The sequence below is a fragment of the Cynocephalus volans genome, chromosome 5, assembly GCF_027409185.1.
Source record: "Cynocephalus volans isolate mCynVol1 chromosome 5, mCynVol1.pri, whole genome shotgun sequence".
In the NCBI taxonomy this organism is placed as follows: Eukaryota; Metazoa; Chordata; class Mammalia; order Dermoptera; family Cynocephalidae; genus Cynocephalus; species Cynocephalus volans.
Genome location: NC_084464.1, coordinates 130,672,315 through 130,698,886, shown reverse-complemented (window position 1 = coordinate 130,698,886; position 26,572 = coordinate 130,672,315).

The window sequence follows — 26,572 nt, the reverse complement described above, 5'->3', positions numbered from 1 at the left end:
ACCAGTTGTATAAAACTATGTCTTACATCAGAGAACATACATTCTCTGTTTAGATCCATGGAACACTTAGAAAAATCAATCATGTTTTTGGCCACAAGGAAAACATCAATAAGTTCTAAAAAGCAGAGATTTTATAAGCCACATTTTCTGATAATTCAATATAGAGATAAAAAAGATATAATCATCAAAAAATTAACTCCTTGGAAATGAAAATGGGCTATGTTTTTGAAAATCCTAAATCAAAATCAAAGGAAAGGTGGAGAGGACCAGGTAAAGGGGCATGAAAATCAACTACAACGTATATTGAGAAGTAAAATAAAAATAAATTTTAAAAAATGATTTATAAAAACCAAAGGAAAAATTGATGTATAAAGAAAATAAAATGAGAACTAATGCCAAAACCTATGGAATACAATAAAACTGAAAGAAATTTTATAGCCTTAGAAGCTTTTATTAAATATAAAAAGAAAGATAAATGAAAATATCATCCAAACTTTATGATAACAAAATAGATTGAAAGAAAGCAGGAGGATTACAAATTCCATGGGCAGTCCAGCTGGTTAGCTCAGTTGGTTAGGGCACAGTGTTATAATACCAAAGTCAAGGGTTTGGATCCCTGTACTAACCACCACCCCCCACCCAAAAAATAATAATAATCGAATTCCATGGGAGCAGGGACTATCTTTTGCTTATTGCCACAAAGTGTTCATTTACTTAGAATAGTGCTCAATAATTACTTGTACTATCAACAGAAAGAATAAATTTTAAAACTTCTTTTTTGTGAAGATTCTTAGATGAATATCAGGTGAGCCAGATTAGAGCAAAAAGATAAATTATTCAAAATTAAGAATGACAAATAAGATAGAGATAGACACACTTAAAATTATTATACAAGAACATAAAGTGCAATTCTATGGTAATGAATTAAAAAACTTAGAGAAACTAGATAATTTCTGGGCAAAATAAATCTACTGTGGCAGAGAGATGCTATTTTATTTCTCACAGGCACAGAGACTTCTCGTTGTTGGGTTGAGACCGTGACACTGAGATCTGGCCGAATGAGTGAGAATACAGGTAACGTAAGCCACTTTCAGGGACTGGCACCTAAACACATCCTGCTCATTCCTTTAGTCCTCTTTTATGATGATTTTAGAATATCCCAGATACCACAGCTATAATCTAGAGGATGGCTCTCTAACCCATCTCAGACTGTGATGAGAATAAGAAATAATTTTAATACTATTAAAATTATGATAGTATTAAAATTATAATTATAACAAAATAATAATTCTATTGTGTTAAGTTTCTAAGCATTGGTGGTTTGTTCCTGCAGCCTAGCATAAGCTATCTTGACTAATACATTTACAGCATTTGACCAAGAAGAAATAGAAAACTGAACAGAACAAAAAACCCTTATAAGCATTTGGAAAGATGATAAAATTTAGCCATTTAAAAAGCATCGTATTCATATTGATTTTAAACTGATAATACCATTTGAAGAACAGATAACACTAATCTTTTGTGAACTGTGCCAACTTATAGGGAAGAAAAGGAAATCTCCTCAGTTCACTTTATGAAACCAATTTAACCTTAATACCAATACCTAACACAGGTAGTAGAGTAACAAGAATAAAATCATGTGGGCCAAATTTACTAACAGATATAGATGCAAATTTTCTACATAAATTTTTAACAAATGGAACCACAGTACATCAAAAAAATGCTACACAACCAAGTAGTTTGTTCTAGGAATGTGCAAATGATTCAAAACCAGGAAATATTTCAATATAATCACAACATTAATAAATTAAAGGAGAAAAGCCATGAATATATCATAAATACTAAAAGTATTTTGATAAAGAACCTCCTAATGCTAAATGTAAAAATAGAAATCAAATGAAATTACTGAAATATGATAAAGGCTATTTACTAATACTAATGTGATTGCAATATTAATAATAAAATATTGATGCCAATTGAAAAAATTGGGAACAATGTAGAAATAATCTTAATCAAAAGACCAGTTCTTTCACCATCAACAGATATTCTGGAAGTTACAGATGTCAACTAGTAAAAAGATTCTTAATGTGGTGTTCTCTTGGTCAAAGGCTGTGAGTACTTAATACACCCTAAAGCTATTAATTTGACAGCTTTCAAATAAATGTTACTAGTATCTCTTTCAAATTGCCTTTGTCAAATTTTCTAACTCATAAGGTCCATATTCCCCTTCCCTTGAGACCTTTATACATTTGTCATATGTTATCACATAAAACGGCTTGTTGAGTCAAACTTGTTTCCCTGATATATACAAAAGCATCATTTTCATATTTCACCTCAATTGAGAAATACAAAACAGTTGTATACATTAATAGCTGAAATAAAGACAGAGCCTCTTCCACATATACAAAGGATTAGAAAGATTAATATAAATAAAAGCACAATTTAAGTAAATTCTCTTATTGTTTTTCATTGCTGTAGACATTTTTAGCTGTTGTATTTCTTATGTGAATGTATTTAAACCAATGGTCTCCATGACTATTTTTGTGAATTCTACCAGGAGATAAAAAAAATTTTGTGAGCAAAACACAACCTGTACAACAGAAGTTATTATTTGTTATACATTGTTATTCCTACGTGAGTCAAAGATATTTAATCATGGGCCTATAAATGTTTTCATAGAATTATAAAATCATATAGAATACTTGATGTAGGAGTGAATGGAGATATCGTATTCAATATTTTCCTGGTAAAGTTAAAAAAAAGAAAATCAAATGTGCTTTCTCTTTTTTTAGAGTAAAATTTCATAGAATAATCCTTAGGCCTTCCCTGAACCGGAAACCTGGAGGTTTCACCGTCGTGACCAAAGAACATTCACCATACTGTTCTTCAGGCATGCTCAGTCATATCCAAATCTCAGTGGTAGAAATATTTAGTCCTTAACTGACGCCATCACAACCCACACACAAAAGAAGAAAACTGGAATCACCTATAATAACTAGTAACGTTTTTGTTTTTGTTTTTGGTTTTTTTGGACATACAAGGGGGTCTTTAAAAAAATTCATGGAAGGATTCATATTATCTTTTAAAATTTTTTTATTGGTTATGAATATTCATGGGGTACAAAGCAAATTGTCACCACTTGTGCCTAAGATGTGATGGCCAGATCCACACTGGCAGCACGTCCATTACCCCAAATTGTGATTGTACCCCATGTCCCCCACCCAATTATCCCTGGCATCCCTCTCCATCCCCCTTTCCCCCACTCCACTTTGTATCCCTAGGTATGTTGTCTCCCTCTGCAAGTCCAACGCACCACTGTGGTCTTTCCTTCCTTTCTTTATCTCTTAGCTCCCACTTATGAGTACATACGCTTTGCTTATTTCACTCAACATAAGTTTCTCCAATTGTATTATCTTTTAATTAGATTTTTCCACACACTTTTTCAAGTATCCTCATATCAACATGTATACATAACCTAAGTTTTCTCAAGCCTTCTAGTCTGGAGTTAACTATAGGATTGCTTCTCCTGTGTTTTGCTGCACTGTTAAAATGCAGGACCTCAGTCCCCTGGAAGATCTTGCCCTGCTCCCAATGTGCTTCTGTGGTTTCTAGAGGGTATCATACAGGTGCCTAGGCACAGCCCAGGTGGCTCCTACATGGTAGGCCCCAGGTCTCAGTTCTGTTTCTGCATGGGCAGGCCAACAGTGCCTGGCTGGTTTTTATTATCAAGAATGGCTCTGACACACCAAAGCCTTCAAGGCTCCAGGCTGGGAGCAGGCCAACAGCAAAGCAGCAAAGCAAGCCTCCCTTCTCATTTGTGTTACGTTCTGTTACTGCACACTGAAGCAGTGTGGTGCTCCAGTATGTCGAAGGCTTTTGGTTACACAGCTCTTCCTACCTTTGCATAGAGTCCTCTGTCTCCCAAACCCTGATCCAGGGCTATGGTGGCTCAGCCAGTGCAGATGCAGGCTTTAGACGCCCCTGGATTGAGAATTACTGCAGCCTCTTACCTCAAGGCTTTCTCTCATAGTCAGATACATTCTCCACAACTTCCCTATTGCTTAGAATGAATTATTTTCTAGGAGGTTCCTTCATTCCCTCAAGCAAACTGAAAGAAGCCCAGAAGGCCACCCACCAGTTACAAAGGCCTGCCCAGACTTGCTTACATCTCAGAAGGCCAAACACAATCTCAAATTGAGACAGCCCTGCTGAGACACTCACACTCAGATTCTGTTTGCTGTTTACAAAAATGGGATCATGCCATATACACAGTCATTATCTTTTTAAAATTTAATACTACGTCAAGCATGTTTTATATGTCATTAAAAACATGATTTTTTTATTCCTAATGGAATTCTATTTTACGAACATGCTATTATATATTTAACTAGATTCCTATTGTTAGACATGGAAGTTTCCAATTTTCCTGTAAAACATAATTGCAGTGAACATCCTTTAATGAAAATCTTGTGTTTCTCTCTGGTTATTTCTACAGAATAAATACCTAGGAGTGGAATTACTTTGTCTTGATTTGTGCATCTAGTTGCCTTCCAGAAAGATTGAAATAATTTTTATTTCCAGCAGTATATGAATGTCTGATTCAGTATGCCTTAGCCAACATTAATTATTATAATGCTTTAATATTTTCCAACTTGCTAGGAAAAAAGGTATGGTATCTATGCTGATGCTTCAGTGGTTGTATTTTTACATTTAACTCTTCATATATCTAGAACTTAAAATTATGTATGTTATGAATTATTGCTCCAACAGAATTATTTCCAAAATAACTACTTTACTGTAGGGACACCCTCAATTTTCAGATGAGAAAACAGAATCTCAGAGGTGTTTTTTTACACAGCCACATAAAGCCTAGAATTTATTTATTTATTTATTTATTTATTTATTTTTGTCTTTTTCGTGACCTGCACTCAACCAGTGAGTGCACCGGCCATTCCCATATAGGATCCGAACCTGCGGCGGGAGCGTCGCCGCGCGCTCCCAGCGCTGCACTCTCCCGAGTGCGCCACGGGCTCGGCCCTAAAGCCTAGAATTTAAACCTCCTACCTCTTAAGCAAGTTCATTACTTTTATCTCCTCTTTTTTCTTTCCAAACCACAGGGAAATGGTTTGGGATCTAGATGATCTGAAGAATTTTCCAACTACAGTGATCTCAAAAACCACTTGCTTAGAGTGAATTTCAAATACTTCAGCCCCCAAAGAAGACTATTTTCCAGAACAACCCTACAGTTTTTATAAAGGAAACTGAAGGAATATTACTGTGTTCTAGATCGATGTTCATAACAGAACCAAATATAAAACACACAATTTTTCTTAAAAAGTTTGTTTTAGTCTCCAGTAAAACAGAACAAAATTTTCTCAAACCTGGCTAATAATAACTAACCGCAATTCAGTGCTGACAATGGGCCAAGTACTATTCTGAGGGCTTTCTATGCACTAATTCACCCAAGCCTCTCAGCAACTCTGTGATGATGGTTCTTTCTTTTAAATCTCCAACTTACAGGTGCGGAAACTGAGGCATAGATAGAAGTAACTTTGGCGTGATTTACAAATAGATTAAAAGCAGTAGAGCTAGGATTTGAACTTTGGTGGTTTTTCTGTACATCCTGCTTATCGTACTTGTAACATGTGGCACCAAGGCAGTGGTCACATGTGCTGATCTAGCAGAAACAGATTTTGGGGAAATCCTGAGCTCTCCATGCCTGGCAGATGTATTTAGTGGTACCAAGCCAGGAGGATGTATTCCCATTTCAAACAATTCTATGTCCTCCTGTCTGTCTATATACACATGCTTCTTTTTTAGAACTAGACATAAAAAAACCTCAAGAACACAATATGATAACCTCTACAGAAAGTAGATCTCAAAAGAAAACAACCAGAATATAGAAACCATTAGCTACAAAGTAGACGAATAATGAAAGTGAGGGAGAAAGAGAGAGAGAAGAGAGAGAGTGCTAGTGACACATGAAGCTGACAGTTTTATTAAGACCCTAAGGGGCAAGGCTTATTATAGGCAATGAACTATATTGGTTTACAGTTTGAATTTTATTTTGATCAAAAGCAGACATTTTCTCAGGAAATACCCAGCCACAACCTTCTTGGCTGAAAGACCAAATGGCTGGCTACTCATGGACTGTTGAATGTCTGGGTATGTTTAGACAACCAAGTGCAACAGGAAAAAAGTCACAAGTCAGCCTTTTTTGCTCCTGTATCAGCAGAAGAACTAAGCTTACATAACGAGCCCCTGAGATCGATAGGAAGAGCCCAAGCTTTAACGCCGTAGCCCGAAGCCCAGTTTTGCATCATCCTTCCACGGAGCTACTAAACTTAAAAAATTTAGAGGGAGATCATCAAGAGGAAGAAAAAAGCAGTTACACTTTGCAGAACTTTCAAATCACTGATGGCAGGTGGTGCCCACTGAACTTCAAGCTTGAACTAAATTACATATTTCAGAAGGGACCCTCTTCCCTCCAAAGCCTGTGGCTGAATTATTTGGAGGAAGCTGTAGCTGCCAACAGCCACAGAGACCGTGATCCATTTAAGCATCAGATTCCAACCTGCCATTTCATATGGAAGTAGCAGTTTCGATACTGGGACCTCCCTCCATGAATTTGTGCACAAATATGCAGTAGCTTAGAGCCAGATGTAAGGTGAAGATTGGGGAGAGGGAGGGATATGGAATCAGATAGCATCTTATTCTTTTTATAAGAGTGCTCTGGAAGACTTGAGGAAGCTACTTTACTTTTCTGGGTCTTGGCTCCTTACATACAAAGCAGGGTAGTTTAAAGAGACAGTTTATGTCTATTCTCATTGATGTAGGAAAATCAGAGGAATAAAGGAGTAATTTTCTAGTACTCAATGCCAAGTTTTGTGTTCTGAGTTTGTTGCCCAAAGAGAAATAAATAACTCTCTGTATTTTAAAAACTTCTGTATTTTAAAAACTTCTGTATTTTAAAAGCCTTCTTCAACATATCTCCACTCAGATCTTTGCGGATGGTAGTTGGTTTTGCCCAAGGTGTGGGAATTAAGGTGGGTGGGAAAGGATAGGTTCTAATGCTTGGATATGAAGGTGGTGTTTGGGGGGATGATTCAACCCTGGGACAGAGAAGGTAGAAGAGAAGTGAGACCCCACTGTGGCATAGACTAGTGCTTTGCCACCACAAGGCCCCAGGAGGTAGCAGGTAGCAGAACCTCTGACCAGTCAGCATGTGGAGTCCTGTTACGGAACACTAAGGGATGCTGCCTTGAGAACCAAACAAGCATCACAATGGCTAAGGGCAGCATAAAGGATGTCAGAGCAGCTGAATGGGCCAAATCAGAATGCAGCCCATGGTCAGCAAACATCTCTGGGGAAATGTGTTGATCAGAGTTCTCTCTGAAGAAGCAGAACAAACAGAAAGAGATTTAAGGAATTGGCTTATGTGATTGGAGAAGTCAGGTAAGTTTGAAATTTGTAGAGCAGGCCAGCAGCCTGGAAATTCAGGGAAGAATTGGTGTTGCAGTCTTGAGTCTGGAATCTGTAGGAAACTTAGGAAGGATTTTTATGTTGCAATGTTGAGGCAGAAGTGCTGTTTCTTTGGGAAATCTCAGTCTTTGCTCTTAAGGTCTTCAACTGATTGGATGAAGTCTACCCACTTTATAGAGCATAACCTACTGTATTCAAAGTCTACTGATTTAAATGTTAATCTTATCTAAAAAAAGAAAATACCTTCATCTAGACATCTAGACTGGTGCTTCACTGAACAACTGGGCACCATAGACTAGCAAAGCTGATAAATCAACCATCACAGGGACTTTGATGAAAGGCCAGAAGACCACCCCTGGAGTTTCTTGATTGTATATGACCCTAAATTTTTATGTGGTTCAAGGATAGGACCACCAATTCAAATGATAAAGAAGAAATTTTCAACAATTGGGGCCTAGCAAAATTTGATTTGACTTGAAAAAGTTAAGAAATATAATTTTTTCTTATGTTCAAGGATCATGGAGCAAATTCACACAGTAATACAAATAAAATGGGACTAAAAAATCTTCAAGGTATTTTCCATGTAAACATTCTATGATTTAATGATACCATGCTGCTCTGACAAGCCTGACCTGAGACCTTATGGTAGATAGTCTGGTTTTCTGTAGTAGTATTTTCTGGTTAAACTGGAATTGTATACCCTATTTCAATAGTTATTTGGTTTTTTTTTTTTTTTCAGATATAACTGTTCTAAATAGAAACTGGTGAAAGCCAATTTAAAAAATAATTGAAAAATTTTACTGGTAACTATTTACTTAATAAAAGGTGAATATATTCAATTTTATCAGAACCTATAATCTGAAAACATCAATTAAAATTTTATTCATAAGATAAGCCTTTTTTTCATGAACAATCTCAGCAGGGTCTTATCTATATCATGTGAAATGTTTTGGTAAACAATTCTATGGTAATAATCACCTTCATGTTAATCTGTAAAGAATAGATTTAAGCACAAACTTCTAACTCACAAATTTACATCCATAGTTTACAAGAAAGTAAGAAAAAAATCACAATAAAAGCGAACAGAAATATTTTTTGCTGTCTAGCCTGTCATCTACATTAGACATAAAGCTGCATAATCACTGGCAAGAAAAATAACATCTATTTACCCATGGTAAGATGTTGGTGGACAAATGGACTAAGATCAAAGTGTATTTTAAAAAGGTCTTCTGTGATCACAATTTAGCTATTAGGTTCAAAGAGCCATGGTTATTATGTTGTTTGAACAAAATAAAAAAAGACCATTTTACCCTTCTCTGGAAAGATACAATTTTATTCAAGGAAAACAGTGGCTTGCCAGTACACTTTTCTCCCTAACTCAGATGTTAAATTTTAAAACAACAAACAAGCCCTCCATAGCCACCCTCTCACACCCAACCCAGACACACACAGAATTTAACTGCCATCTTTTCCTTTGCAAAGGCATTAAAGGCCAGAAATGCTAGTAAAGTTTGTAACATAATCAGAAAGGTGGTACGAGCTCCAGTTTATTACTCCAATACGGGACACAGCAGCAGGAGAGGGGATAGAGCTATTCAAGCTGATGTCCTAAAGTGCTAATGTAGGAAGTGATGTGTATGTTAGTTGGTAGGCAGGGTGACAATTTCTGCCATTGTCAACTAAAGTCAGACTTCTTTTTGTTTGTTTTTGTCTAAGTGATGATTGGAAGAAAAGCATTACCAAAACCTGAGAAAGTCAGTGGAAAGAGCACTGGAGGAGGAGTCAGACCTGGTCCTAGCTGTAAAAATTTGTGCCAAACCCTACAGAGGTCCTGTTAGAGACTTTCTGCATGTTGGGTTTATGCGCGACATCATTTATTCACTTATCCATTTATCCAGTACTTATGGAATGCTCACTGTGTTTGAGTCAATGCTATGCACTGGGAATGTGAGTGGCACACAAGAGGGACATGGCCCTCGTTCTCACAGTGACTCAACTGTTACACAGGTGTAGTTATTGAAACAATAAAGGAAATACGCAGTGAAATAAGAGCATAACCCCGGGTAGACTTCATCTAATCGAAGTCCCTATGTTGTTCATCATGTTATTCCCTTATTTGGACTAACCTCTTTAGTTCAGTGTAAATGGATTTTATAAAGGAGACAGGCTGAAAATGGTGGGAAAGTGCACGTGCATACATTCTTTCTTACTTCTGATCCCTTAAGGAAAACAGTTTTGTCTGTTTCTCAAGAATAAATCTATACCAATGCTAGAAATGAGAAAGGATGTCCAGAAAATGAAAGTTACTAGGAAGAAACATAGAAATAAAATGGAATCAGGTTGATGAAGAACCAAGTTAAAGAAAACCTCAGGCTAAAACACAGGTAAGAGAAAATTTACAATGTTGAAGGAATTTCAGTGATTATCCAAGCTCAGAATCAACACATTCTTGAAATAGCTAGGCCAGTTGGGTACCTTATTCCTTTCTTCCTTTCCACTTATCCTGAGTGGCAGCGATTAGCCGTGTTTGTCCCTGGATAAAATCAGAAAAACCCTTTCAGGAGGGTGAATAATCTGCCACCGGAGGCCGAGGCCTCCACAGAGAATTACGCTGCCTTGGAGAAGCCAAACAGAGCTGGGGGTGACTCCTTCAGAACTCCACCACAAATATGAAGAGAAGAAACAGGGAACATATGTCTAATGACACTAATGGGGTCTACACCAGAGTAAAGCCCTCCTGATTTTGGCAACTGGATGGAGAGGTCACCAGCATTCCTGACTTCCTGCCCAGAATAAAACATGGCAGTTAGAATGCCCTGCTGACTTCACATGGTACACAATTAGGTCTCACTTTGCAGAAGGGGCTAGTTGGGGACAAAAAGCAACACAATTCGGAGATCTTATCCAGCTGCCTGAATACTAGTCAACAAATCTTTGTCATGTCCAATTAAGACAAAAGTGAAAAGATAAGATTACCAACATAGGAAATGATTGAGAGAGACTTTTTTATGTAAAGAAATTGGAAAATCTAGATGAAAGGGAAGAATCTCTAGAAAATAAAAATGATTGTATTTGACAGAATAGGAAGTAGAAAAGCTGAATAGATCAATAACCACAGAAGGGACTGGAAGGTAGTCAAAGATCAGTCTTAAAAGGCATCAGTCCCAGGTGGTTTTACAGGTCAGTTTTCCTACCTTTCTGTAGGAATTTTTCCTACAGAAAGATTGGAAGGAAATTGGAAAGGCATCTGAAAAAGATGCCCTATGGAACTTGATTGGAAGATATTTAAGTTTATCTAGAAGTAAAGAATGTCTAGGAATGTTGGGGAAAGTTGAAAACAGAACAACTGCATATCAAAACAATATAAAGTTATGGTAACTAAAACAGTATAGCATTATCATAAGAGTAGATAAGAAGTGGAGAATAAGGTTTTGGAAATAGCAATTATATACAAGAATTTACTTTATAAGAAAGGTACATTTTTCAAACCATTGGGTAAATATTAGCCAATTTCATAGATAAGATAATTGGCTATTCATTTAGAAAAAATATCTCCCAACTTACAACACAGACATATGCAAATACTTCTAGATTGTTTTAAAAGCTAAACCTTAAAAAAAAAAATCAATATATTTACAAATTAGAGAAATAATCTTTGTATGAAAAAAACTTTCTAGACAATATACAGAAACTAGAAGCCATAAAGAGAAAGACTAACAGTGTTGACTGCTTAAAAAATTAAAACATTATATAATACCATAGACAAATCCAAAGGGAAAATATTTGCAAAATATATGATGACAAATGAATAAATTATTTAAACAAATTGATTTAAAAAAAAAATAGGATAAAAACACCAAGAGGAACAGAGCATATATGAATAGACAATTCAAATAAATATAAATGATCAACGAACATATGAACATATGAAGAGATTCCCATTCTCACTAATGATGAGGAAACAAATAACAAGAGAATGCCATTATATTTTTTACCCTGTATAAGTCTGTTTCTGTTGCTTATAATGTAAATATTTGAAACTGGATGATTTATTAGGAAAATGAAATTTACTGCTTACAGTTTTGGAGGCTGGGAAGTCCAAAGTACAGGGAACACATCTGGTGAAAGCCTTGATGGTGGCGACAGTGACCCAGGGTTATCACATGGCAGAAATGGCAGAGCAGAGAGAATCTCACATTCTCTCCTTTTAAAGCCCTCAGACCACTCCCATGACCACCATTATTAATCCATTCACTACAGCATGGTCCTCACAATCTAATCATCTCTTGAAGGTCCCACCTTTTAATTATCAGAGTAGGATTTCCCTCCCTCTTAACAATCAGTGGTGATCAGGCTTCTAATATGTAAAACTTGGGGGAGGCAATTCAGTCCATATCATACTCTTTGGACTGGAAAAAAGTTAGAAAGGGTCACTGCTATTCAGGTTTGGCAAAATTATGTTGAAATGAACATTCTTATATCTTACTGAGGGGAATGAAATTATTATAGCTTTTTCTGGAGGAACCTTTTGTAGTATTTGTGTTTCTCTGACACAGAATAAATATTCTCATATGAGTATGAAGAAATGTATACAAATATATTCATCACAATATTTTTTAACAGTAAAAAATTGAAAACAAATACCCATCAATAGAGGAACATATAAATTATGATACATCTATGATATGAAATGCTAGGCAGAACTTAAGTCTGTGTGTACTGATATGGAATCATCTGCAACACATATCTGTAAATTTTATAAAAGCAAAGTTCTATCGAAATTCTATACTTAGATCCCAATTATGTTAAAAGAAAAAATCCCAAATTGTGTATATGTAAATACCTAGAAAAAATCCAGAATGATACGTAATAGTTAATGATAATTTTGGGAAAGCAAACTGAGTTGTTGTAGGAGGAGAGTGTTGAAAGGGGATTTTATGTTTTTACTGTGTATATGTATCTTAAATAATTTTTAAACAGTGCATTTTTAATAATAAGTATATATGTATGCATCAATTCAAGGTGCAGAACAATATATATAAACCGTGATCCTAGAAAGGTAAAAGGTGATAATTCAGGAGTTGTATGAAATAGAACTTTGACTTTTTCATCCATATGATCTGTGTTACTAGATTTTTCTTACTATAACATACAGTCGTGTATTAATTGTATACCTTTAAAAACTAAGTTATTTAAAATATGTAATTCTAACATATAAGATAAATTAAGTGGGAGAACAAGAACAAATTGCAAGACAATACCTACAGTAAGATCCTTCAAAGGCAAAGGTCTGGAAGTTTACACACTGAATACAAGGAAAACACATTCATGTATTGTTAATATAATTCTCAAAAAAGATAAAAATAGAAAAAAGTAGTAAAAAGGAAATCCTACTGTGTACGAATTCAGAACCTGCTATTTAGCCACTTGATTGCAGCAAACAAAATTGTAAACATCAGCTGGTCTCCTGCCCTCAATAATCAGTGGGGAATTGGAACACCCAGGTTTTTACAAGGTGACCCTGCACCCTGGTCACAGTTGACGGGCATGGGTTTAAGCACTGAGTCAAGCTGAGACAATTACCTGGAGAATGGGACCCAGAAAGAATCCATTTCTGCATGTGGCTGGCCCTGTATCTTCCTGTGAGTCTTGGAGCTGTGGGCATACATCTGCCCTCACCCTGTGGACAGGGGAACAGAGAAGATTCTCTTCACAGAAGCTTAAACCAGTGGTAGAGAGCTGCCAACTGAGACTTCTGGAAAAGGAAAGGACTTCCTGTTTTTCTCCAGTCTTTCCAATTCTAATTCCCACAGTGCCTGGTCCTCAACTACATTTCTCCTTTTGGGTAGAGGTCTTCTCTAATCTATTGCAAATTTCTCTTCCTAGCTTCTATTTGCCACCTAAAGACAATGTCAGCATTTCCCTGTCTGACCATGAGGATATGTTCCAGTAAATTGGCTTTGTCAGATTTTATGATCCTGTGCTTTTAAATGGACCATGATAGGATAGATGTAATCTGCATGTGTCTGATATTTGACACCATTTCAAAGGCAAAATAATGAAAATATAGATATATTTAATGATGACAGAGGTCCACATGGAGGGCATTTTCCAGCTATCGTTTTTTTTCCTTGTGTGCCAAAGCAGTAAACACTATTTAAAATTTCACACTATATGTAGTTCTCCTAGTAGATTACCACATATAGGCCCAAATATAAGGCAATTTCTTCCCCTCCCCAAATTCTCTTTCAGAAGTTAGTTGTTTTAAGATTCTGTTTCTATAAGAGCTATTAATTACTGTTTTAGATGGAAAAATCATGTTTAGTGAGGGCTAGTCTGAAATATTCTCAGTCAAGTTTGGATGTTTATAGAGATCACCTGATAAAATCAGTAAAAAAAGGATGTAAAGATGTTTAATAGTGTATGAGTCATCATTTTTTGAGGGGATGGAGTATGACTTCAACTACAAGTATTGGATTTATTGTGGACAAGACTCAAAAAAAAATTTCTTATGCAGGAAGCATATGGTTACATTGTGGAGACCATCACAAATCTACCAACTACAAAACAATTTAATAAAATAATGACATGGGAAGAAATTAAAAATGAGGGATACAAAACTAAATTTATATTCTGATCCAGATTTTCTTTTAAAACCTTGTGAATAAAACAACGTACAAACATGACTAAAACAAATATTAGTGGTTCTCCTCTCAGAGTCTGTTTAATTCTTTTAATACATTTTACAATTTTTTTAAAACAGAAATCACGTGTTACTTTTGTAATCAGAAATTAGTTCTAAAAGCTAACATAAAAATTTTGAAAATATGATTTCTTTGGAGACTTCTGCATCCCTGCTAGATGGGATTAATATGTAACTTTCATACAACTATAAATGTTTTTATTTATGAGTTATTTAAATATTGAAAGTTATCTGCTTTATATTCTGTTAGATGTCTTGTTACCATGGGAACATTCAGGTTAATAGCAATGTTAGGGAAAAATAATCTGTACTAATCCACATGTAAGATTCATTTTTTAAAAGAGTGACAGAGTATTTCAAATGTTTCGGCACACTTTTCAGTTCTGTAGAGACCAAAGGATTATTATTAAAATTGAGTAATTACTGGTATTTTCTCTTCAGGAAGTTATAGCACACCAAGTGAATGCTTAATACTTAATTGGCCAGCATTTTTTGTACTTGAATATCTAATGTAATCGTGTTTCAAAATAAACCAAGTAGTTTATCTTCGAGGGACAGTGGATGCAGAAGGGAACCCGTTATGAGATCCTTGTCCCATTGTGTCCAGACGTGTCTAAAAAAGCATGTCACATGGGCTCCGGGTACATGACATTTGGATGGGGCTGTTTTGATGGTCATTTTGATACAGCCATTCTGAGGCTGCCACTAGGATACAGCTGTTTGACTTCAGAGACTTTGAAAGAGTTGCGTGGGCATGGCATTTTCCACAGCAGGGACATTTTGATGAGACATTTGGATGAAGCCTTTTCCTAGTTTTCTCTTTTTCTTTTTTAGCAATTTGTATTATTAGGTAATAAGAAGAGTAAACCATTTTGCCCCATCCTTGGGAAAACTCACCCCATTTTTGTTTTATTTTTAACCAGGAAAGTTTTATTTTGGAGGAAAACCATTAGGTTGAATCATATAAAACTTGATATTCAATTGTTTCTGGCCCCCCCAAAAAGTGAACTTCATATCATTCAGCATACTAGCTATGAATATGAGGTTTCATAGTTCTGTTCATTTGTGTGTTTTTGAGCTTCTGGTTTACAGCTGGATTGCACTGGACATTCAGAATGAAGAGGATAGGGTGGAAGGGAACTTTTTTTAAAAAAAAATGTAGTTTAATTTTTTTTACATTCTAGGATGTTGTTGCAGAGCAGTTGGACAGTTGGGAGGGAGGGAGAGAGGGGAACAGGGGAAGAAATGGGATGGAAGAAGGAGGAAGGAGGAGGGGTGGGATCGAGGCCTGTGGCACCCCCCTCATTCTCACAGGGGAGACCAGGGGGCTTCCAGAAGGGGCTTGGTCATTGCCGGGCTGGGTGCAGATGTCAGGGGGATGTGGCAAAAGCTCTCGCCAACCCCCCCACCACTCCAGCTTGGGAGCCCTGGACCCTTCTTGCAGTGGCTTGGTGGTCTTCACTGGGCTGGCTGTGCATGTCAGGGGGGCATGGCTGAGGCCCTCGGTCCCCCACCACCCCGGTTAGGGAGAGCCTGGGGTGCTTCCTGCAGTGGCTCAGTGGTCATTGCTGGGCTGGTTGTGTCTGTCAGGGGGGGCTTGGCTGAGGCCCTTGGCCCCCTGCCACCCCGGCTCGGGAGAGCCCAGGGCACTTCCTGCAGTGGCTCAGTGGCATTTTTTTTTTTTTAACCTCCATTGATATGGTGGTAGTCTAAGACGGGGGAGGGCCAGAGATGGGAGGAGGACTAGGCTGGAGCCTCCATGAAGTGCATTGTCACAAGCTCTTCACCACACTTGCTCGTCTCAAAAGAGGCCATCAATCACTCCAAGCAATACATCTGCTCATCTCTGAGGATTCACTTGTATCTTGAATGAGCCACATAAAATTCTCTCATCTCTCCCTTAAAGACATTGGTGAGGAGAATATTTGGTCCACACATGAGATTCCTTATTCTTAGGTCTAGACTGCACAATAATGCTCAATTAAATTTCTGACATTTCTCTCTTACCTCAGTAATATTAATAAAGTATAATTACTATTGTAAAACTTTATTATTAACAATGGATGTGGGGACAGCACTATCATTTCCTTAGAAGTTGACCCAATTCTGTCAAATTATGAGAAAAAAAGATACTTAGTTTATAAAAGTAATACAAATTCATAAACATTCAAACCAAACTCAATGAAGTAGAAAACATAAATCTTTTATAATGCTGGTGTGGCTAGGGAGCAGAGAAAGTTCCAGGGATGTCATGTGCACTGATTGGGAAAACAAATCGATAACAAATAATGGTTTCACACTTTTGACAGGGCCATCAAAGTGTCCCCCGCATCAAAATAGTCTTAAAGCTGTATCGACACATCCAGCTTCGTGAACAGTCCCCATGAAGTATCTAGGTTATACTTTTTTTGGACCCACTCTACCCACACCCTGATTCTCCCAACAACTTTCCCTTTTTGTCATTGTCCTTGGCTTCTGAAGTTATCAGAGGATGTCTCAGGGCCACTAGTATCCCAGATGAGAACAGTATCCATATTGAGATGTCTACATTTCAGGGCTCCCAACCCTATCCTTCTCAAGGAGCAGGGTGAGGTTCACTCTCCCAGACTCTAGGTCAATCCCCTTTTGCTTTTCGCTACTTCTACTTGTCTCAGGGAGCTCTTCTTCAACTTCTGCCTGTTACTCCTCTCTCCTTAAGGCTCAACAGGTAGCACAGGCCATCATTACAGTGGGAGGGTGGCTCTGGGGCATGCTGCCTGGGTTTACATCCTGGCTATGAGGCTTGTGCTGCAGGATCTTAGTTAAATTATGTAACCTCTCCGTGCCTCTGATTCCTCATCTGCAAAATGGACATGAGACAGACACCACAGACTCTGTCTCAGTGCACCTGTTGCTGTGACAGGCTGTTGTGAAGAATGAACTATAATCAGGGACACGCCAAGTGCCTAGGACAGTGTCCAGACCTGGGCAAACACTTGACAGATGTTCATTGCTATTTAAAAAGGAAGAAAAAGAGAAAAGCTACTGTGCAGGGTCAAGATTGCAGATTACCTCAGTTCTCACCTGCCCTAACACTTTACTTGCAGGCTCCCTTGTACAAACTCACATAACCATACATCAGGCCATATCCAGGTCTTATGTTCCCATTTGCTCAGCTAGGACCATCCTTCCACATTAGTCAGTTTCTTTTTCCTCCTCCCCTGCTAATTGCTGAGGGCACGAGTCCATCTTTTCCACTCGTGGTTTGGTTTCTGAGCAGCAGGACGGCAATGGACACACAGCAGGTTTGCTGAGTGGATGGATGCCTGAATGGATGGATGATGGTGGTGTTTATGTTGAAGCCATGAGTACTGTCTCAAAATACTTTTATTCAAGACTGCTCAGTTCCCGAATTATATTTAAATGCATTTCATTTTATAACAACTGTGCTGAATCTAGAGTAGAATTAAAATAGAACATAAAGAGAATCTCTTAAATGGGAAATTGGAAATAAAAAATGTTTAAAAAGGATAAAGAATAAAAATGCACACGTTTTCCACAAAGAGACTGAACAGCATTTTGTTTCGACATCATTAGCCCACCATTTAGAGGGTATGATGACTTATGGTCTTAAAATGAAACAGTATATCATTAAAGCCTTATTTTCGTGAAGATATTTTCTTCCAATTAAATTCAATACAATCCAGTAGAAGAATAGCTTATTCAACACCATACACAGAAATGCTTTTCCATGTGATAAAGAGCTCAAATAAAGAGTTCATATTTTACTGTGAAGCAAGGGAAAAACATGCACTGTTTTTGCAGGCTTCTTTGGGGCAGGCATTTTCTCTTAAGTGAGCAGTTTGGGCCTTATTTCACCAGTGAAAAAGAATCCTAAAACTGTGATTAATTTACCACGGCTCACGATAAACAGTATCAGAGAGAAGAAATCAGTTTTCACCAAAAAACTGTGATAGTGACACTGTTCTTTTGATTGTTGGAACTGAAGCCTTCCCAAACAAAAACAAGCCAAAAAAAAAAAAAAAAAAGTAGATATATTTAAATTATTGTCAGTAAGCTTCACCATAGTCCAGAGGGCTCTGCAATTTATACAGTAAACCTTTGAGAAACTCCCGGATTGTATCAAGCATCGAGCTAAGCCCTGGAAACGTGAAAATGAAGAGAACGTATAGGTGCTGCTTTCAAGCGAATCACAGTGTAGTGATTTTGGCATATTTCTTCTAGAAATGTGCTCCAATAAGAAGCCTAAAGGGAAACACCTGTGTACTTGTATACATGCAGCTCTGCTTATTCACTTATACATTTTTTGGCTGCCGATTTAGTGAAAAGGAATGTAGTGAGGAGAAGTGCATAAGTAATTTATATATTTTTTTCTCCAGAAAGCTTTTATCCTGAATTCATACTCAAGAGTGACAAACTTTTCAAATAGTGGTGTAGTAACGTGAACAGTAGCAATAATCAAAACAGTAGTTAACCAGAGTGAAACAAGTTTTGTTAACTACACTATTCCTTAATTTTTCGAAGTTCTTTTAAAAAAACCTCAATTTTAAGATGATTAAGACATGAAGAGGGAAATATTTATGTAAATACACATAGAGAAAGGATTCAAGGTCAACAAAAGTCACACCTAGTACCTAGATCTTGGTTGCTAATACCGTTCTCCAATAAAAGGAACTAGAACTCCTTGGAGAAATGAAATGGCTGATCCTAAGGCGGGGGCGGGAAATATACAGGATGAGCTCAGAGCATCTTGTAGTGTCAGAAAGTAAAAAAAAAAATACACTCAAAACAAAACTATGGTGTGTGTCAAAGGGACACAGAAACCAATATGGAGCTTTCAGTGGTCAAAACGAATGATTTGAACATCAAAATAAATAGCATAGTAATGGATTATAGCCCAAAGTATAAAATAAATAACTGACTGAATAAATAAATGGGGAAAAGAGACAAATGTCTCATACAGAGGAATTCCAAATAATGCATGTGCACCTTCCCTACTTAAAGAGAGGGGCATAACTCCCTGCCCCTTAAGTGAGGGCTTTACATACTGACTTCCTTCCAAAGAGTACACTATATGGAAAGCGGAAAAAGAGTGGAGAAACCTGGACAACATTACCTTGGACAGATGATCGAGGTTAACAGTCGGTCAAGGTTATCAATGGTGGTAAATCATGTTGATAGTATGAATGCTTGATGTTATGTGAAGAGAATGGCATTTTACCTCTGAGGTCTTTCTCCCAAAAAACCATAACCCCAGTCTGATCATGAGAAAAACATCAGACAGATGCAAACTGAGGAACAATCAACAAAATACCTGACCAGTACTCTTCAAAACTGCTAAGATCTTTGAAAATAAGGGAAGTCTGAGAAACTGTCACAGCCAGGAGGAGAAGGAGACATGATGACTAAATGTAATATGGTATCCTGGATGGGATCACGGAACAGAAACAGGACATTAGGCAAAAACTGAGGGAATTTGAGCAAAGTGTGAATTTTGTTATTAATTTATAAAAATGTACCAATGTTTAATTTTTAATTGTGACAAATAAGCCATAGCGATATTATGAGATGTTAACATAGGAAATTGGGCACTAGGTACATGGGAGCTCTCCTATCTTTGCAAATTTTCTGTGAATCTAAAACTATAATAAAGTTAAAAATTTACTTAAAAATAAACAAAAATCAAATATCTAAAAGCAGTAAGAGTTGACAGAGCTTTTCTCAATAAGTAGTAGATACATAAATGCCAGAATAAATAGTACAAATTGACATTATACTTTGATTCTATTTACTTTCTCCTAACTGGATTGCATAATGTGCTTCAGTTTAGCGTGTGGCCCAAATATTTTGAAGGCAAAACAATAATACTATAATAATACTAATAATTCTCGATGTACTTACTGCCTTGTACCTTTCCACCCAACTCTGCCTCCTCCCCCACCCAACCCCACCTTTTATAAATTTCAGGGACTTTAGGCATTTTGAAGTTTTCTAGCTATATGGCTTCTAAAGGTGTTGTATATTTTTATTTAAAATATATTTTGATGATGTGAATAATTATTATGTTTTTTTCCCATTTTCTCATGTGGTTGACTACTACATAGTGCAGAAACAACGCTGGATTTCAAAACTTCCCCGACTATAGAGTGTACTCACATTTTATGCAAATTTGAAATAATAAAAATAAAGATATTATTAAAGTCTTAATTTATGCACAAAATTTGTAATAATGTTAATTCCTCAAATTAAAAATTGATGGAGAATCATAATTTAAAGCTCATGGATGAAATGCATTTTAAACTGTGTTTACACTTCTACCGCATGGTGGCGCCATGTCAGCTGGTGAATGTATAACCTTGGCCAATCTTGAATTAGTCTTGAATTGACTCACCTGAGCTATTTGACCTCATCGGGAACACAGTCTACGTTCTCATTCCATCCTCCATTTTAGAGAAGAGATAACCGAAGTTCAGAGTTTAATTATTTTCCCAAGTCCACACAGGGGTCTGCTACTGAGCAACAAGTAGAATGTACTTCCTGTCACTTAGTTCTGTGCCTTTTCTCTCTCTGTCTCTCCCTTTCTCGCTCTCTCTCTTTTTTTCTATATGTGTGTGTATATATATATATAGAAAATATTTTAAAAATATGTAATTCGTAAGTGAACGTATATTAATATATTTATATTTATATATATTTATTTCCACAACAAATTTTTTATGGGGAAAAATGTACCTCAGTGCCACTTTAAAGTTCATGCATATAAGTAAATATCTAAAATACATTTATTAAAATCTTGACTAAGTACAACTATCCTTCTCTAGGTCCCTGAAAGTTCCTATGTTGTGAGTTTTGCTTAGCAAAATTTTTGCTGATGCAATATAATGTAAGTGCCATTAAAAGAATGAATTAGACTTATACAAGTTGACTTGGAGGTATTTTCACAAAGTATTGTTAAGTAAAAATATAAAAAGCAAAAAAGGATTGTATTAGTATTATGTTTATAAATCAAATGATGACAAAATTAAAATATCCTGTAGAGTATATAAATGTATGTATCTGTATAGAATTATTTGAATGCAGTGAAAAATATGGAATAGTATAAAAAGTCTTACCTTTGCAGAGAGAAGAGAGAGGAATCACGTGAGGGGGAAAGTAGAAGAGAATGAGGAAAATGCCAACAAAAAAGGAAAAAAAGTTGCACACACACAATTCTTATGTTCACATTTATATAAAGTTATCTTTATGTGAATATATGTATGAATATATAAATTTAAATACTTGGTTTTAAAGGTATTGCATATAAGGACAAAAGAAAAATGAAAATCTGGAAAAACTGTTTGTGATAAAAGTGACTGCTAAGATAGCAGGTAGCTAATCACCAAAAAAGCCAAAAAATCAAACAAACGAAAACACCTTCCTGCAAAGCAATTGTAAAAACACCTTCTGCAAAGAAGTAAGATAAAAACAGTAACCTAATAGAAAAAAATGAGCTAAGACCATAGGCAGTTTACATAAAAGAAGAATAGAAATGGCTTTCACACATCTGTAAAGATGTTTGTTCTTATCCATAATCAGGGAAATGCAAATTAAAAATCACACAATAAAATTCTGTTTTAAATTCATCATATAGGCAAAAAATTAATATGTCCTAATATGCCAAGTTTTGGTGAGGATGTTGAACAAGAGGAACTCTTTAAACTGCTGGTGAGAGTTAAATTGTAACAATTACTTTTGAAAGTAACTTGGCAATATAAGTGGAAAAACCTAAACCCTATGATCCTGCAATTCCACTCCTAGGTCTATGTCCCGCTCGTGTATTGATGAAGAGACGTTTTCAAGAATGTATGTAATAACATTTTCTGAAACACCAAAAATTGGAAACAACCTAAATGAACATCAGTGGTAGACTAGACAAATAGTGATATATTTATTCAATGAATTACTGAGCAGTAAGGTAAATGAATGAATTTGAACTATGTAAATATCATGAATGAATTCTCACAAAATAATGTTGAGGGCAAAAAGCACACTGCAGATGAATATATGCAGTATGATACTATCTGAAGTTTACAAACGTGCAAACTAATCATGTGCACCCACATTTAAGTACATATAGATAATTTGGGAGTACACATATGTGTAAGATATAAATAAATACCTGGGAATGATAAATATTAAAGTCAGCGTAGCAAATACTTCTGAAAAGAAGGGGTAGAGAAATTTAACTAGGGAAGGGTATACAGTGGTTTTCATCTGATTGGTAATGTATTTTTTTTAGCCAAATAGTATATACTTATGTTATTTACTACAATTATATTTATATTTTTACACCTATAGTTATTATAATACTATATTATACTTATATTACTTATGGTATTTCTAAAAAGATATTCAACCCCCTCATAAGAGGGGTGCTTATTAAAATGATAGCGAGAAACTATTTTCCATCTATCAGAATGTAAAGTTAAATATTCTAATAATTGTTCTAGCAAGGGTGCAGGACACAAGCATTTTCAATAATTGTTTTTTGGGGGGTTACATTTGTAGAACTTCTATTTCTGGGATGCTTGCAGTGTTTTTCAAAGCTAAGTGCACGTGCATACCGTTTGACCTAATTTATTCACTTTTAAGAATTTATTCTTTAGATACACTCTAGCAAGTACACAAAGGTGTGTATACAAATCTACCCATTGCAACATTGTCTGTGATAGCAAATCACAGAAGAGACTGGTTAGATAAAATGTGATTCATCCGTACAATGGATATTTCTCAGGAGGTTAAAAAGAATGTGGTACCCACCCTACAAACTGATATGGAATAAAGCCTAGGATAAATAGTAAAGGAAAAAAAAAAAAAAAAAACAAGGTGAAGAACATTTGTCTGATACCTACCTTTTGATAACATGGGCTTCTAAAATTTGGAACTGGGGATTGGGGGACAGAGGCAAAGAGATGGATTTTACCAATATTTCCATTTGTGTGTTTTGAATCTTTATCTCATGCATGTATTATCATAAAACAAAATTTAAAAGGTGCAGAAGCAAATAATGGAAAGAATAAATAAGATTAAAAATGAAAATAAAAACAAGAAATACCTCTCATATGTTTCATTTGAAAGATAGCATTGGTACTTCAATTTTAGTATTTTAATGAAATTGCATCACCTGCTTTATATCCAATGCCTAAGGCTTCAATTAATCTGGTGACCAAAGGAAGAAAGTCTCATTAAAAAGTGCCATTTGTTAGGAGGCCCTAGGCCCAAGGGAGGGATCTTTTTACCAAGACAGTACACTTCCCTTCCTTCTCATAAGGAAATTAGAAACCATGACCATAAACTTGAGTGATTTGAGTGAGGTCTCACTATTAGAGTTTTAAAATCAATTAATTAAGCTATATCGCTAATTGTTATAAAGAGATTTAAAACCAACTGACAAATAGGCACAAAATACAGCATGATTCAATGAGTTACAAATAAGTGAGAAAATGAGGCAATTATCCATTATATTTTATTTTTCCTTGTAGTTCTTGTTACTTTTTGTTTCATATACTTTGAGGCCATGTAAACAGGTGCATACAAATTTAGAGTTGTTATACATTCTCGGAGGATCGAGGCTTTCTTTTTACTAATGCCTTTTGCCATGAAGTCTGTTATCATTGATATTAGTAGAGTTACACCAACTTCCTTTTGATTTTATCTACATGGTATATTTTTCGCATTCTTTAACTTTTCTGTTTTGTTATGTATAGTAAACTGCATGTGGTTGTTGTTGTGTCTTAAATCCACTCTGGCAACCAGAATTTTTTAACATTCAGTCCATCTACATTCAGTGTACTTATTTATATTTCAATTAATTTTTACCATCTTATTGTATGCTTTTGATTTACTTACCTGCTTTACATTTATTTTTTTCTCCTCATGTCTTGCACTCCTGGAATAAACCCCACTTGGCCATAGTGTATCAAATCACCCTTTATGTATATTTCAGGATTTGATTTACCTACATTTTGTTAAAGAATTCTGTGTCTATGTATGTGAGATATATTGGTCTATAATTTCTTTTTCTTTTTATAGTCCTCTCTCCTTTTTCTTTCCTTTTTTCTTTTCTTTTTCCTTCCTTCCCCTTCTGTCCTTTCCTTTCTCTTTCAAGCATTTTTATCATATTTTGGTATAAACATTTTGGTAGACTCATAAAACAAGTTGGGAAGTATTCCCTCTTCCTCTATTTCCTTAAGTAGTTTGTGTAAGAGTGTTGTTATTCCTTTTTTAAATGTTTGATAGAATTCACCAGTGAAACTAATCTGGAGCCTTTGTGGGAAAGTTTCTGATAATTAAAAATTTCTAACAGATATAGGACCACTTAAATATTATTATGTTTATAATTATTATAGCATTGTTTATTATTATACTCATGTTATTAATATTATTTCATAGCATTTTTTAAAAGATTCTATTTTATGTTGTGTCTTTTGAGTCTTGCTTTTTTATCCATTCTTACAATTTCTGTCTTTTATTAGGAATATTTAGTCCATTTAAATTTAAAGTGATTAATCTTCCGAAAAGGTTCACCATTTTATTATTTGTTCTTTTTTTCTATTCCTCTTCTTTCTTCTTTTTGGATAATTATATATTTTCCAGAATTCCATTCTAAATTATCTCCAGGCTTTTTGGCTATGTCTCTGATTTTTAATAAAAAATGTACAGTTTGCAATTTATCTTCTACTACAAACCTCAGTAGTTTCTGTGTCATGTAGGAAACTGCACCAGAGATCCAAGGCCATGATGGATGAAGGTACCGGGCTTGGCACTCACCTGCTGGGCAGGTTTTGTTGCTCAAGGGTAAGCATTTAACCCCTATTTTCTTTAGATGCCAAGTTTGGTGGCTCCTAGGCTCTACAAGGAGCTGCTGAATGTGGACAACGGTTTGCTGCTGCCTCCTGAGATGGCCCAGCAATTCTGGGTGGGAATGCATTACCTCTAAGCTCTCTAGAGACGCAATTTACCTGAATGTGTTGGCTTTTGAAGACTCCAGATAGTCATCCTTATGGGAGAAGACATCAACTTTATGGTGTTGACAATTCAGCTGCTGGTGATCTGAAACCCATTTGGAAAACTAGATTGCTATATGCCCATCGTACTTTAGATGACGTGAAGTGAGAGACTGCTGAAGACTCTTCTGGTCATGAGGTTGAGTGTCTACTTATTATCTTAATATAAACATAGTTTATATCTGTCTCCTTTTCTGTAAAGACTTCTTAATATGTTGCACTCCTGGCTGTCACCCTGGGCACCAAAAGCATGGCCTGAGAGATGCCCTCTATGGCACTTGGGCAGTGTTGCCGGCAGTAAACCAAAGTGAATGCTATGGCCCATGGCTTCCAAGGTGTTCTCAGACATGGACCTTGCACTGGGCAGGGCTGAAGACCAGAGGATAACAGGGGGAATAGTTTACAGATAAGAAAGGCAGTTCCATATATTTTCCCATGTCAATATTGAAGAATAGGGTCTTGCGTGATGTTGTTCCCAGCAGCAGGCACCGGTAGATCATTTCCGAATTGATCGTCACAAGCTTGGAGTAGCTTTGAAGTTGGGACTGTTAGATAAAGAATCAGTTAGTAAAAGTTTTGGTCGCCTGGATTGTACCACAACCTGGAACTGTAGGTAAGTCAAGTCACAGCCCCCATAGTTCAATGAGCAGCCTAAATATCTCCGGGCAAAGAGCAACGTAGAAGGACAGATCAGGGCCACTGTCGTGATTGTCTCATTACTGGTCGGCTGAGACATTGCCTGGCAGCAGGTTTTGGGTACCACCTTATCTCAGCCTAACTGTGACACAAGAAAGGACCACTGTCTTGTATTTTGCCTTCTACCCATGAGTATTTGGGTTAAATGTGGCACTTAAGGGACCAGGATACTTGTCTACACCCAGACATGGTGGCCTAATGAGAACAGTGAAGCGGAGTGTGAGAGGAGCCAAACCCATAATGAGAAAACAGTGGATGTCAAGGTGAAATCAGAAGAATAAGGGGCAGGATGGCTATCCAAGAAAGTCAGAAAGGGGACGAGAAAACAAGGATGACAAATGGGTTCAGAACCAAGACTCTGAATGACAAATATTTGGGGGCTCCCTTCTCATGTGGCTTTTGGTGTATACGGCAAAGAAGGGACAGTGAAGCAGAAGGGGGCTGTCAAACTGGCTTATCGGAACCACCCAGGAATGAACATCCGCCCTAACCACTTTTCCAAAAATGGTTTTTAAGGTAACCAATGACATATGAATCATTCTTTAAGAGCTTGTTTAAATTTCATCTTACTGGAGAAACTTTCTGTTTTGTTTTCCTCAGCTCCAGTAGTTTCCCCTCTCTGGCAGAAACTCTCCTGATTGCTCAG